Genomic DNA, 14,299 nt, shown 5'->3' on the forward strand with positions numbered 1-14,299 from the left:
AGTAAAACCCTGTTTTAACTTACAAATGTAGCATTTTATTCACTGAACTCCATTTATATTTGATTCACAGATTCTTGTGAGAAGACAAGGATTATGTCCCAACTGATGAAGAATCGTCGGAAGAACTATCAAGCACCACATTTCCATCAAAGAGAAAAAGATGGACAGTGGATGAGGAGAATGTCCTTAGATTTGAATTTAATAAGAACTTTAAAGAGAAAATCATACCAAGAAATGCAGAAGCACTGAAATAAAAAAAAACAAATACAAATTTCTTGCTGATAGAAATATTTATCAGATAAAGAGTGAAGTGCAACATATGCCGAGACGTAAATGAGTTAACAAAGTTAGGACTTTTGTCATGCAGTCAAACATGATGCTGTGTTAACATCTTGAAACTAGAACAGTAACTCCTGAAAAAAATACCTTGGACTTATTTTTTGATCACCTGAGTTAACTTAGAGGTAGATAAACAAGAGAATGCTTCATTTATTAGATTGAAGATTGAATGTTTATAGGCATTATACCTGTATACACTCACTGCTTCCTGTCTACATCATTTGTCCCTGAAGTGTGACCTCATGGTTGGGGTTTTTAGTCATTTTAAAATCATAATGTCAGCATTAAGATGTTATAATTTCTTATACAATACTTTATTTGTTGCTGTTTTTGTTTAAGGTTAAGTGAACATGATTGAAATATTATGTGAGTACACACCCTATGCTAACTACATTGTATCTGCATCTTTTGTCCCTAGGGTGTAGTTTGAATTGCATTAGTGTAAAGATATAAAGTTTTTTTTTTAAACTGCTATGAGTATTGCATCTATTACATATATTTTAAAAGTCTATTACAAATGCATTTTAGAAATACTTATAGTTTAAGAAGACAGTCATGTTACATATCTAATGGGTAGGTTATTATATCTGCCCTTCGGGGGGGGGGGGGGGGGGGTTAAAATCAAACACTTGATGCAGGCAAGCACAAGGTGACTGGCACCTCTGGCTTTTAGCTCTACTAGACCAGAAGAGCTTATGTTATGGTAAAGTGTCCTTTTTCCGTCCATCTGTCTCTCTGTATGTGAACAATTTTTAAAATGCTACAACTCCTACACATTTTGTCCGATTTCAATAAAACTCGGTGCATGGGTAGACTACATCAAAATGCACAATTCTGTACATTGGTTCTTAATTTCAATGAATGATGTTTCCATGGTTACAAAAAACGAATAATCTGAAATTCTTTCCAAAAACTACTCCGACGACAGTTTTGGTCTGATTAAAATAAAATTTTGTACACAAGTAAATTACATCAAAATCCATAATTCTATTTATCAGTTTTTGATTACATTAAATGGTGTTGCCATGGTAATACTAGAAGAAGAAGAATCTATAAAATTCTACATAGCTACAACAATTCCACAGTTTTGACCTAATTTCAATTGAATATTACAAGTTCACACCAGTAGAGCTATAGTCTTATTAGAGAATTGGTTATAATTATACCATGAATCAAATTAAACTATATAATAAAATGAAGAAGAAAGAATGCAAATATAATACCTAAGTTTTTTGAGGTTTTTTTTCAATGACATATTAATTTCAGCAAATCTATTCTTATGTGTTATTTTATTATTTAAAAAAACAAACATTAATAACCATGATGTAGTGTTTTATCGATATCAAGAATGTTCACATCTATTGATCATGTATATGGAATGATGCATAAAACATTTTCCTAACTTTGAGAAATAAAATATAATCTTTAACTAATAAAAGTGTTATCTTCTTAGTGTTATTTTACCCCTGCAAATAAAGTTAGCCTGGTATATAGGAATTGCCTTGTCTGTCTGTTTATCTGCGTTTCTAGAGGAGGGATTGTCATGTCATAGCTTTGGAGAAAAAAAGACATTGGCTGCTGCTTATATGACACAGAGATGAACTTGACCATGGATTTGTCATGACCTTGACCTGGTATTACTTACATACAGTTACCAGGAGAAAATATTGTGTGTTGTAACCTTTATCAGGTTTTATTTAGACAAGGTCACAAGGAGAAAAATGTATGAAATTTTGGTGTGGGCCATAGTTGTAACAGAGAAAAGAATCTAACTAGACACAGAGGTTACTTTAAACCTAATGTTGCATCACTACTTGAGATCATTTCCATTTGATGAAGGAAGGGCGGTGATAAACTGTGGCTGGGCCATTTCTGTGTAACAAATTTAAGAATCCTATTGATACTATAGTGGCTCATGATTTGAGGGTTTGTCCTGCACCTGACACGAGTCAATTGGACATGCAGAACCTGTTTGATGAATTGTATTGATAGTATCAGTGTCATTAACTTTTTGAAATTGTATTTTTCTTGTTTGCCATAAAATTATGAATTCTACTTCTTTATTTTTTTTTAAAGATTTTTTTTATTTGAAAGGAAAAAATCATGAAATTCAATTAATTTCTTGATTGGTCAATTTTAATGTACTGATGGTTACTTTGTAGAAAATTTCCAGGGGAAAAAAGGGGGAAACATGTATATATTGACGTGATGTGGTTTGTGTGTTCCTACCCACTATGTAATTGCTGTTTATTTTATACATGTATGTTTACATATTGTTGTATCTATTACCCCCCCCCCCCAAGCATACCGGAATTAACGTCTGGTTAAGAACAGTGTTTAGGTCTGATCCAGGCTTTTCACAAGCAGTATTAAAATCAAACTTGCATAAATCATAGTTTATTAATATATGCGTTGACCAATGCAAACATTGATTGCTGCATCTTACCTACATATAACAAGGCAGTGACTTCGGTTTAGGGCAGTTCTTGACATATATCAATAAATATTGAAACCAAAATGAAATGTATGGTGTATCTAAGGCTGCTTTGTATGATGCATGCTTCGAATGCTGCATTTGACCTACCGTTTACTAATAAGTGACACCGGTTCAAAGAAAGTGTTCTGCTCTGTTTCCAGCTTATCTTTGGAGATATACAAACCAAAAAGATCTGAAGATGTTTTTCAGATCTTTGACACCTGTTAAGGAGTACGTTTTGGTCTGTTTTCAGCTTATCAAAAGGGGAACACAAACTAAACCTACTCCTGAGGTGCATCTACATATCGATGATAATTTCAATGCGTGTTTTGCATGTTGCATCTGACCTACATTGCAAGCTTCCGTGATTCATTAAGAACTGTATTTAATTTTTTCTTATCACAAGGAGTTTTCAAAGCAAACTTCCTTAGTGCATCTCTGTAAATATGGCTTCGTTTTGAGTATACCCCACAGGGTGTACTATTTCCCTTACGAGACAGCTCTAGTTTTTACAGGTGCTTTGATGAAAATTTACCTCAAAGAAAAAGCCTATATGCTAGTCTGATAAAATGATGTTTTTTTTTTTTGTTTTTTTTTTTTTCAACTGTTCAACTGTATGCTATATATAATTGTTTTTGCATCCACACATGTTTTGTGAGATATTTTACACAACGAATATATATATACATGTATATATATTACTGTGATATGGTTTGTGAGTTTCTACCCATAGGTATGTTATATATAATTATCTACTATTAGTACTATTTCCCTTAGGAGACAGCTCTAGTTTTTACAGGTGCTTTAATGAAAATTAACCTCAAAGAAAAAGCCTATATACTAGTCAGATAAAATGATATGTGTTTTTTTTTACACAAATCATATTCAATTGTATGCTATATATAATTGTTTTTGCATCCACACGTTTTGTGGGATATTTCCCACAGAGACTTTATATATATTGTTATGATATGGTTTGTGGGTTCCTACCCACAATTATGTTATATATAATTTTCTAATACACATCACTGTGGGACATATACCCACAATGTAATGACCCACAACGTTATCTATAGCTTTGAAACCAAATATGAGAAAACTTTATAATTTTCCTATATTTGGGATGTACATCAAAATCTATTCTTAAAAATGTGTTTTCTTTTGTAATAAACCTATTACAAATGCAGGGTTCCATAAACCATGTTTATGGATCATGACCCACAAACTATGCCAAGTACCTATATATATATATATATATATATATATATATATATATACATACATACATACATACAATCATACATACATACATATATATATCACAGGCAATTGCATCGCTTGGGGTCGAATTTACTATCTAAAGAGTAAAGGTATAGAACTCTAAATATAGGGTACCTAAGTTAACCTATGTAAAAACAATAAATTAATTGGTATAAAATTCTACTTTGTATTTTAATTTATTCATACATAATCAATCTACATTAATACCAAAGTTCATCCCGAAATTCCGTATACTTCCCAAGATATGCAGAAATGAACTCGGAAAAATGCCTGTTATTTTTTGGTTGACCTTTAGCTGGGCTCTGACATTATACGACTACACAGAGTGTTTGAACATTGCAATAAGCTATCAAATAGAATGTACAGCATAAAATATCATTTCTAAAATGAACTTCTTACCCCAATTCATAAGATGAAGACCGTAATAGCTCCAAGTGACCGACAATTTTAAATCGCACAAGTACTATGAAATTGATATTAAAGAGTTTTGAAGTGCCCCAATGACAATATCTTCGTGGTCTTTGGTGATGAAGACTTGAAACAGTCTGTTGAATTATCCGTGTGCACCTTTATCAGCTGACTTGTCTTTATTTTCTTAAGTGGCAATCTTTATTCGAAGGTTTATTCTATATGCAAACAAAACGAATTTCCTGGATATGTATACATACGGGAATATTATTTGAATCATAAACATTTATTTAAGCAAATAAAATTTTCCTGATTTTGTTTATATGGCAACAGGTTAAAAAGAATTATCTCATCAATGCGATTAATCATTTTGCTTTATAATTGTATAACTTTTGAAGGGTGCATTGAAAAATATGATTCCAAACCACAAATTTTAAACCAGTTATATTCAATTGTCAAGTCTTGTAGAATAACATTTTCTCCTGATGTATTTAAACAATTTTACTAGCAAGGGATATGTATCAAGCTGATGATCGATGAAGGTAAAATTGCAACTTTATCAAATGACATTATGCAATTAATCATCCATCATCATATCAACATAGGACAATGAGAACCCGCGACCTGGTCCACGAGGTGATATAACCTGTCCAAGGTCGAGTAGCCGCCGCGTGCAGGTCATTAAGTTAACCCGGTTGAAGATTCTCATTTCCCATGTTAAACTGATCACGTATGAAGACTTCTTTTATGATACCGGTATATAAATAAACCCAAACTGATACACAGCATGCATTAGGAACACGCATTTATATTTCTACACTATTTGTGTCCCGTGTCAATCATTTCAAGTTCTACCTTGGACGTGAGATTGTGCACCGATTTATAATTCAAAAGATATTTCAAATAATAGTTTCGTCTTCGAAATAAAAAAAGGCATTTTACAAAAATTAGTATAATTCTACGTCTGATAAAAGACCTACCTCTGTAATGTTACATGTATTCAAACTATCTCAGTCTTTCGTAGTTGTTTACAACAAAGATCCAGACATAACGTGCATTGTACACAAAAATCATGACGTAGTGTCTGTATACATGTAAGAAGCAAAGGAGCAGCATTTGTCAATGGGAAGTGTATCTACCTGGGGCTTGATTCACTAGACCTAATCATTGATTTTACACTGATATTTAGTACCACTTCGTTAGCGGTAAAATTCAACGATCATTAATAATAATAATAGGTCAATATTATGCACGTGCAGTGATTCGGAGGTCAGTATTGCAGTAAACAGTGCATTTTGGAGTCATTATTGAAATTTAAAGCTTTTTTGAACCAACCAATCAGATTTGAGAATTGATGATAGAGATATAACGATAGAATATATGACCTAAGACACAAAACAAATATGACGATTAAATACCTACATATGTCTGTTTAGGAAATCAAATATTAAAATCAATTTGGCAAACAATGCAATCTCTATTTTTTCAATTTCCAATCGTAATTCCGTGTTTCATTAACCAGACATTGTCTTAAATATCAACTTTGCAAAAAAACAATGCTTGTCTTATCACATAGATTTATGTTTGTTTACATCGTTGAACAGGCAGTTGTTGGCTTCGCAACAATGCTAATTAAAGTTAATTAAAGCCCAGCTAATGACCGATATAGAGGAGTGCCGAATTAACGAAAACTTAGTAAAGATGACAATTAACAAATCTGCTTCATGTCGACAAAATCAATGTCGTTATGCAAATGTTCCTTAGCCAAATTAAGAATATTTTCAAATATACTGGAGAAAACCAATGACGTATTCTCACGTGATGATAGCGGTCGCGTGACATGCTATATCTACATTTCAAAGTTAAAGCAATAAATCGGTTTGGAGCTAAGTAGAAAATACCACATAATTAAAATATAAAGGTATTAAAGGGGTAAAGCATGATCAGATTTATTTGTAAAAAGGGTCGTGAGTGTCAGAAAAAGTCCTAGATTTGTTGATATTGTCCCGAAATATCGGACCTTGTCACATTTGAGGATATTATTCACAGAGAATGATCGATTATAACAGCACCAAAATAAAGCATACCCCTCTAACAAGATTAGCAGAGATTGCCTGTTTCCTCTATTGGTTTCACACAAAATATCAGAAAACGAGCATCAGCTTTTACCTGCGCCGAACCGTTGTTTTACGAAAAACTGACTTTGATGACGGTGGCAATTATAGACCAGTCTTTCTACTGTTTTACCTCAAACTAATTGCAACAGAAATGGGTTTTGCAATACTTGTAGTGGAATATGCTTACAATGATCATATAAAAACCGAGAAAAATCGAGAGAGGGGAAAGTCGTCGATTTGCTAATTTAAATTGGAGCATTTTCATAGCATAAACTCTGTTACGGCATGGCTTCCATAGACGCAGAGGAGTTTACAAGGGAGATAATTGAAGTTATGTAGACGCTCTTTGTAGTACTGCATATATAAACTGTTAAGTCAATTTTATCCTCTAAAATGCTAGTTTGTTTCAGACATGTGCTAATTTTTTACCACTAATTACATATTCATACGAAAAAAAAATGATTTTGTATAAAAGGTAATTAAGCCTAATGAAGTTCAACGTTATACGATATTCTATGCATACTATCCATATTATGTCTGATTCTTACAGACATCGGTTCCAAAACATCTAAAACCAAGTGATCATATAATCAAAGAACTACAATTTGAAAAATATAAGATATTGGAGTCTAACTTCTCTCCAAAACAAAAATATCGTATCAATATGTAAGCCCTCGCTAACAACAAACAAAAAAGTATGGAAAACAGTTTTTGTCATTAGTTGATAATGTTTAGCGTGAAATGTCGCAAAAACATAAGAACAACAAAAACGTATCTCTTATCAATTAATATTCCTTCAAACGTTTATATAATGTTTGGTTGTTTGTTTGTTTGCAGTTGCAGGTGAAATACCACTTGTAATGATTCTTTAACGTGCCAACGTCTGTCGCGATACGGGATCTCCGTTTTTAAGGTCATATTCGAAAGACCCGTGATTTTCACTTCGAAATGCCGAGCGTTTGGTGAAAGAGTAATGACATCTTAGGTTTGATGCAGCCATGACACGAGCGGCTTTGAAATTAGCTTCTAATTGTACATACATGAGAATATTTTCCAGCTGATTTAAGAAAATCAAAAGTTTTTCAAACATTTGGGTATTTGTCCCTCACAAGTGAATTGCATCGACTTTTTAATGTTCAGGTAGTGATAGAACACTTGAATTTGCAATACATCTCTTGGTGATAGTCAATATATTGTGAACAGGACCAGTGCCGTCAGAAATGACTCCATTGTCTCGAAAATTCGTTTATACAAAGACCTTGGAATTTCAACTTTCGAAAAACTTTTTCTTAATTTGTGTAGCTCGTTTTGAACTATTACAGTGTAGTATGGGGTCTCCGAAACTACGACAACATTTAGATGGTTCAGAATTGCTAACTTATCATTATCACAGATTCATTCCTGTACTACATGCAATGTGAAGATAACGAACAGTGATCAATCTCATAACTCCTATAAGAAATACAAAATAGATAGTTGGGCAAACACGGACCCTTGGACACACCAGAGGTGGGATCAGGTACCTAGGAGGAATAAACACCCCCTGTTGACCGGTCACACCCGCCGTGAGCCAGTAGGAATACTGACTGAATGACTGAGTTGACGGAAATCATCAATAAAATTGTGGGGAAAAACATGTATGGCGAATTCGGATGGAAGAATCCTTAACGCTGACACTGTATAAAGTATACGGTACTGGAATTGCCTACTATCAATTGACAACATTACTAAACGTGTGAATCAATATAATAAGTCTATCTGGACATAACAAATGAAGTCACTGTCTGAATCCTTAAATTTAATAGAAAATATATAATAGATTACTATTGTGTGTACCATTTCAGAACAAGTTGCTTCATAACTATAAGAAATAGTGGCTAGTATATGTAAAAGTAAATCAACTATTAAGTTATGTTTATATAGAGATACTAAAAACAAATTTTAGAAGCGAAAATTAATTTTCCACGAGCATTCCAAGATCTTTACTGATGTGGTATACTTCCAATTAGAATAGAAACGGGGCGACACAAAGAAAGAGAATTAGAAGACAGAATATATACACTGTGTTCCTTAGATTGTGTTTCCGTGGGGGAATAAATGGGGCGGCCCTTCGGATGAGATCGAACAAATTGAGGCCCCGTGTCACAGCAGGTGTGGCATGATAAAGACCCCTCCATGCTCAAAGGACATAAGCGCCGAGTATATCGCCCTAAATTTTACAGCCCTTCACCGGCAATTGTGATGTCTCCATATCAGTAAAATATTCTCGAGAGGGACGTTAAACAATATACAATCAATCACTTTTAATAGATTGTGTAGAAGACGGTATTCACGTTTTACCACCTTGTACTGTATACTTAAATCTCAGAACAGATTTTCTACTACTTTTACTCCACATTGTGTATAACAAGTCAACTTAGATTTTATTATTTTTTATTAACAAATTTCCCTCGCAAACCACCGAGTTTATACATTCCGTTTATATTTACAGATATTCTTTGATTTACAGAAAACACTATGGGTAAGTATTGTCTTTGTTTTGCTATTATTTCTTTATCACAGTGACATACAGATCCGATGGATCGGGTGTTTTGAATTCGCATTTATACGATATGATGTATGTCACTATAATTACTGACTTACTGTAACAATGCGTGGCAAAAGCGTGCATAAAAATGTCACCGTGACTACACTAACCCCAACACAATAATATTTTTTTAAAGGGAAATTTGGTGTTTAAATCTACAAGTCTTAATCATGAATGATGCAGTCGCGGTCTTCGCTCAACAACACCTACTTTTTACTTCGACAAGCACTGTACAATGTATATTTTGTACAAATTGTCTGATAGGAAACGTGGCGTTAATGGCTTTTCTATCCGAACTGTAGATTTCTCAAAGAAACTTATAGATATTTGTAGAGAAAGAAATGAGGAATGGTAAAAAACAATACCCTCGTCCCGGCTAATTTGATGCACCCGATTCAATTTATCACTAAACATGTAGCGTGAATTTTTTAATTCCTAAGCAAATCCTAACACCCGAAGAAAGGTTTTTTTCCAAGGTCACAAAAAGTAGGTCAATCATCACGGTTACAATGTCAAAATGGTTGGTACCATCTAAAGGTTTTGTCACAGAAAATACACATTAAATATGAAAAAACTCATTTACCATTCAAATGTTATGACCAAAGTTAAACATTTTGCGGACTCTCAAACAAACGAACAGAGCAAACACGATTACGGAATTATACACAGGGACGGATCCAGTAATTGCGGTTAGGCAGGGAGGGGGGGGGGTGGCAAGTTTATGAAGCAGGGGGTTTAAGGGCCGCCTTGAACTCCTGCATGGATTTTACAAATTCTATAGGGCTTGAAATATGTCTCCTAAGTAGTTAGTTTTACTATTTTCTGTCATTTAGGATAAAAGTGAAATTCATAAAATGACGCACGTTTTAAGGTTTTTTGTGGGTGTGTGTGTGCAAGGTCTCCCAATAAAAGTAATTAAATAAATCAAAACATTTTGTCATTTATTTCTCCGAGAGTGGAAGAAATTATTGCTTCTTTCATCGTTTACAATTTTCTAAAGAAAAATTCGCCACTGATACACACATGATTTTAAAATCTCAAACTGTTAAATAATTTTTATGAATTAATTATCACTTCTTTAACTGTCTCATATAAACAGTATCTCATTTTGTGACAGAATCAATGTTTACGAGTTTCATATTAACTCTTCTCATTTTCATCGATTTTTCTTCCAAAATAAGGCTTTACGCCTCATAAAAAATCATTCATTTGGAATTTTGGTATGAATAAATTAGTTTGTAAATGTTAACACCGTTCCCGATGATTATAGCAATTGTTTTTCTTTTATTTTTTTTTCATGTGTGATAATAAATGATAAATCCCGGTTTTCGGTGATTTTTTATCAAAATGTACGACCCCCCCCCCCCAATACACGTTTCCCCTTTGTTTTGTGCTCTCAATTTTTTATAACGCTAGAGCATCGCTTATCTCACCGTTTGAAAACAAAAACATTTCTGTTGCAATTAGTTTGAGGTTACGCTTTATTTTTGGCTAGATTGACTGGACTATTAGGGGTGATTTCAAAATCAACGTATAAAATCAAACTACCGTAGCACACACAATATAAAAACTGTAGACTGATAGAATGTCATAGATAAATTAAGAAAGTATTACTTGGGAAACATTTATCAAGCAGATTTACATTCACACTACTGAACACTTAACATCGGTAATAAATAACGAGACAATGTAATGATAGTTTCCCCACGATACAAGTATATTGACCTATGCGTTGTAACACACGTTTTCATTGTGACGTCATCAAGTGTGAAGTACACAGAGTTACATCAAGAGTTATCTTCTTGTGTTTAGTAAACCAGAAGTGATAAAACAATTCGATAGTTTACATGACAAATGTTTTGGTTTCAGCTGTTAAAGCTTGAAAAATATTGTCTTTCTTTGTAATACTCATTATTACAACTATTGTACATAAACTTGGCATTAACACTACAGTTGATACCATTAATAATATTCCAAATGCCCTTTCAAAAGATGAAATGCTTCAAAATCATGCTTCACATTTAATCACATGAATCACATGAATGAGTTACCGCACTTATATTGGATCCCTAAACTTCTCAAAAATCCATACAAAGATACATCGCTGGATCTAGTAAATGTTCTAAGAAGCCCCTCCTCGTGAAAATATCAATTGCCGTGAAGGAGGAATTCCAACTGTATTTTGCCACAACACATGCAAGAAGTAGTGTAAATCAAATGTGGATTCAAATCTAAAGAACTGCTTGTAAATTTAAAATTACAAAACCTTTTCAAATCAAAGACATCAAAACGAACGAATTGTCAGCACTTTACACGGTCATTCCTCGCGATAACTTTACAGCAAGACTTTGCAACATCATAGACAGTTGCTTCTTTAACGAAAATGGAAAACGAAAATATTCATACAATATGTATCTAATGATCAGTCATTTTGTTTATATCTCCCAACTTAATCGATACACAAGAGCTTGTTCTGCGTATGTTAAGTTTTTAAATCGGGGCAAGCTATTGACAAACAAGTTGGTACTAGAGGGGTTTCAACCGTCTCGTTTAAAGTTAGCATTTCGCAAATTCTGTGGTCGTTATAACGATCTAGTTTACCAATACAATCTTTCATTGGGTCAAATGCTGTCTGACGTGTTTCATGCCGATTGTTAGACCGTTCTTGGCGCACTGATTTTTAATACGGATGACTCCTTGTACTTGATCAAAATGTAGGGCTCACGGCGGGTTTGACTGGTCGACAGGGAATGCTCACTTCTATTAGGGACCTGATCCCTCCTCTGGTGTATCCAGGGGTCCGTGTTTGCCCAAATATATATTTTGTACTGCTTATAGAAGTTATGAGATCACTGTTCGTTATCTTCACCTTCATTCAAAATATTACCCTATTCCCAATTTAGACACAATTGCTCTAAAAGTGACGTTAAACGTTATTTCAATCACTTAGCTTTCAGGTTTCTACAAATCATATTAAGAACAATGGGCCAGATATTGATGATGCACAGGGCATGATGTTTTTTTATGAACACGTCACGGAACTTCCTAACAATGTATTAACTAAATTGCTGAAGGTTAGCTTTCATCGAGACAAGTCAAAAGAATGCACAACGTCCAAGCGTGATGAGTAAACTGTGTTTTATATACTCCATATCTACCAGGACGAAATCTTAACAATGTAAAGCACATCTGACATGAATAAATCAGCAGGTGTAGATTTCATTAGTTCCCGTATCATGAAAGTCTCTACGAATGCAATATCTAAACCCACTGCCGATATCACTAATGCTAGCATCACTAATGACATTTTCCATTCACTTCTGAAACAAATTAAAGTCACTCCTATATACAAATACAAATATTTATTGGCACAAACACAATTACATTAATTGGCAAATGCCCATATAAGAAATAAAATAGAATGATCCATGTAACTACCAACCAATATTCATCTTTATCAGAAATCAGGGAAACACATTTACCTAATCAGGTGCATGAATTCATTAACATGTTTTATCATATTTAGGAACTCAGTCTGGTTTAAAGAAATTGCCTTGTTGCCCAACATCATTAACTGACACTAACTTCCTGACACTTAATTGCATGGAATAAATAGTGCAAACCTCGTTGGCAGCACTTGACTTAGTCAATCATGATATCCTACAACAATTAAAGGTACTATAACTTTGATTCACACACAATGACATTGTTTCAGTCTTATATCCAAACGACATATTCTAAGCTGTACAAATGCACATGATCTTCTGATATTTTACCCATCACCACAGGGACAACACAAGAGTCTATTTAGGACCACTCATATTTTTATTGCATACTCAATGACCTTTCGAGATATGTTAACTCAATTTAACAGCTCTAATATCGATTGCTAATTATTGATTGTATCTTATTCAACATCCCTTTCGAGAATTTTTCAGTCATATAAGGACGTCATCAATACCGGGGAAGGGCTTCAAATTTATGCCTATGCTCGGCGTTTACGGCCATTGAGCAGTGAGGGATCTTTAGCATTGTACACCTACTATGACGCAGACTATCCGTTTTAAGATCATCTCCGAAGACTCATGACATACACAACTGATGTTGTGATTTGGGAAATTGAAAACAGGTGTTCATAGAAAAACATGATTGCGAACAGACAAATCAAAGTGTATGCGTATGTGTACACAACAAAGGATGTCTAGGCTATAATATCCAGTGTTTAATACAAAATGTGTTGCGAAACATTAGAATACGTTGATATTAAAAAAGATATAAAGTGTTAATAAAGATCAATCTCTTCATTATGGTTTTCACATCTATTTTTTCGTAAATCGTTAACGTACAAGTTATCTACATTGCATGGCATTAAGAAAAGTATACAATGAAAGGTGAAGATAACGAATAATAACCAATGTCATAAAACTTATAAACACTACAAAATAGATAGTAGGGCAAACACGGACCCCTGGACACACTAAAAGTGGTATCAGATGCCTAGGAGTAGTAAACACTCCCTGTCGCCCTGTCACACCCGCCGTGAGCCATGTGTCCTGATCAGGTAAACGTAGTCAAAACCAATGTGCCAAGAACGGCGTAACAATGAGTATGAAACACCTCAGACAGCACTAGACCCGATGATGGATTGTATTGGCAAACTAAATCGTTATAACGAGCATATAATTTGCGAAATGCTGACTTTAAACTCGACAGTTGAAACCTCGTCACCCTCAACTTGTTTGTCAATATCCTGCCTCGATTCCAAAACTGACCAAACACAGAACAAGCTTTTGCGTATCCATTCAGTTGAGAGATATAAACACCATCTGTAGTTGATAATGGAATATTGCGACATAAATATGGGAAGTTGACGATGGAGAAACTGAAATCTTCATATGAATATAAAAAAGGTTAGCTAACAAAAAAGTACAGTTCATGTCCATGGGAATTCAAACAGACTGTTGGAAGACCTGATTACCAAAGACCACAACTATATTGTCATTGAGGAACTCCTGCATATTTTTTGTATCTTTTATTTGTAAGGGTTTTTATGTAGCTTAGGACTTCAGTATAGGTACGATGAATAATATC

At 33.9% G+C, this 14,299-nt stretch overlaps 1 protein-coding gene across 1 annotated transcript in view; it reads right to left on the minus strand.

Annotated features, from left to right (window-relative positions):
- LOC125652354 (uncharacterized) overlaps positions 1-14,299 on the minus strand; it is a 270,302-nt gene that overhangs the window by 190,303 nt on the left and 65,700 nt on the right. The window lies entirely within an intron of this gene.

The sequence above is a fragment of the Ostrea edulis genome, chromosome 3 (genome assembly GCF_947568905.1).
Source record: "Ostrea edulis chromosome 3, xbOstEdul1.1, whole genome shotgun sequence".
Lineage (NCBI taxonomy): Eukaryota > Metazoa > Mollusca > Bivalvia > Ostreida > Ostreidae > Ostrea > Ostrea edulis.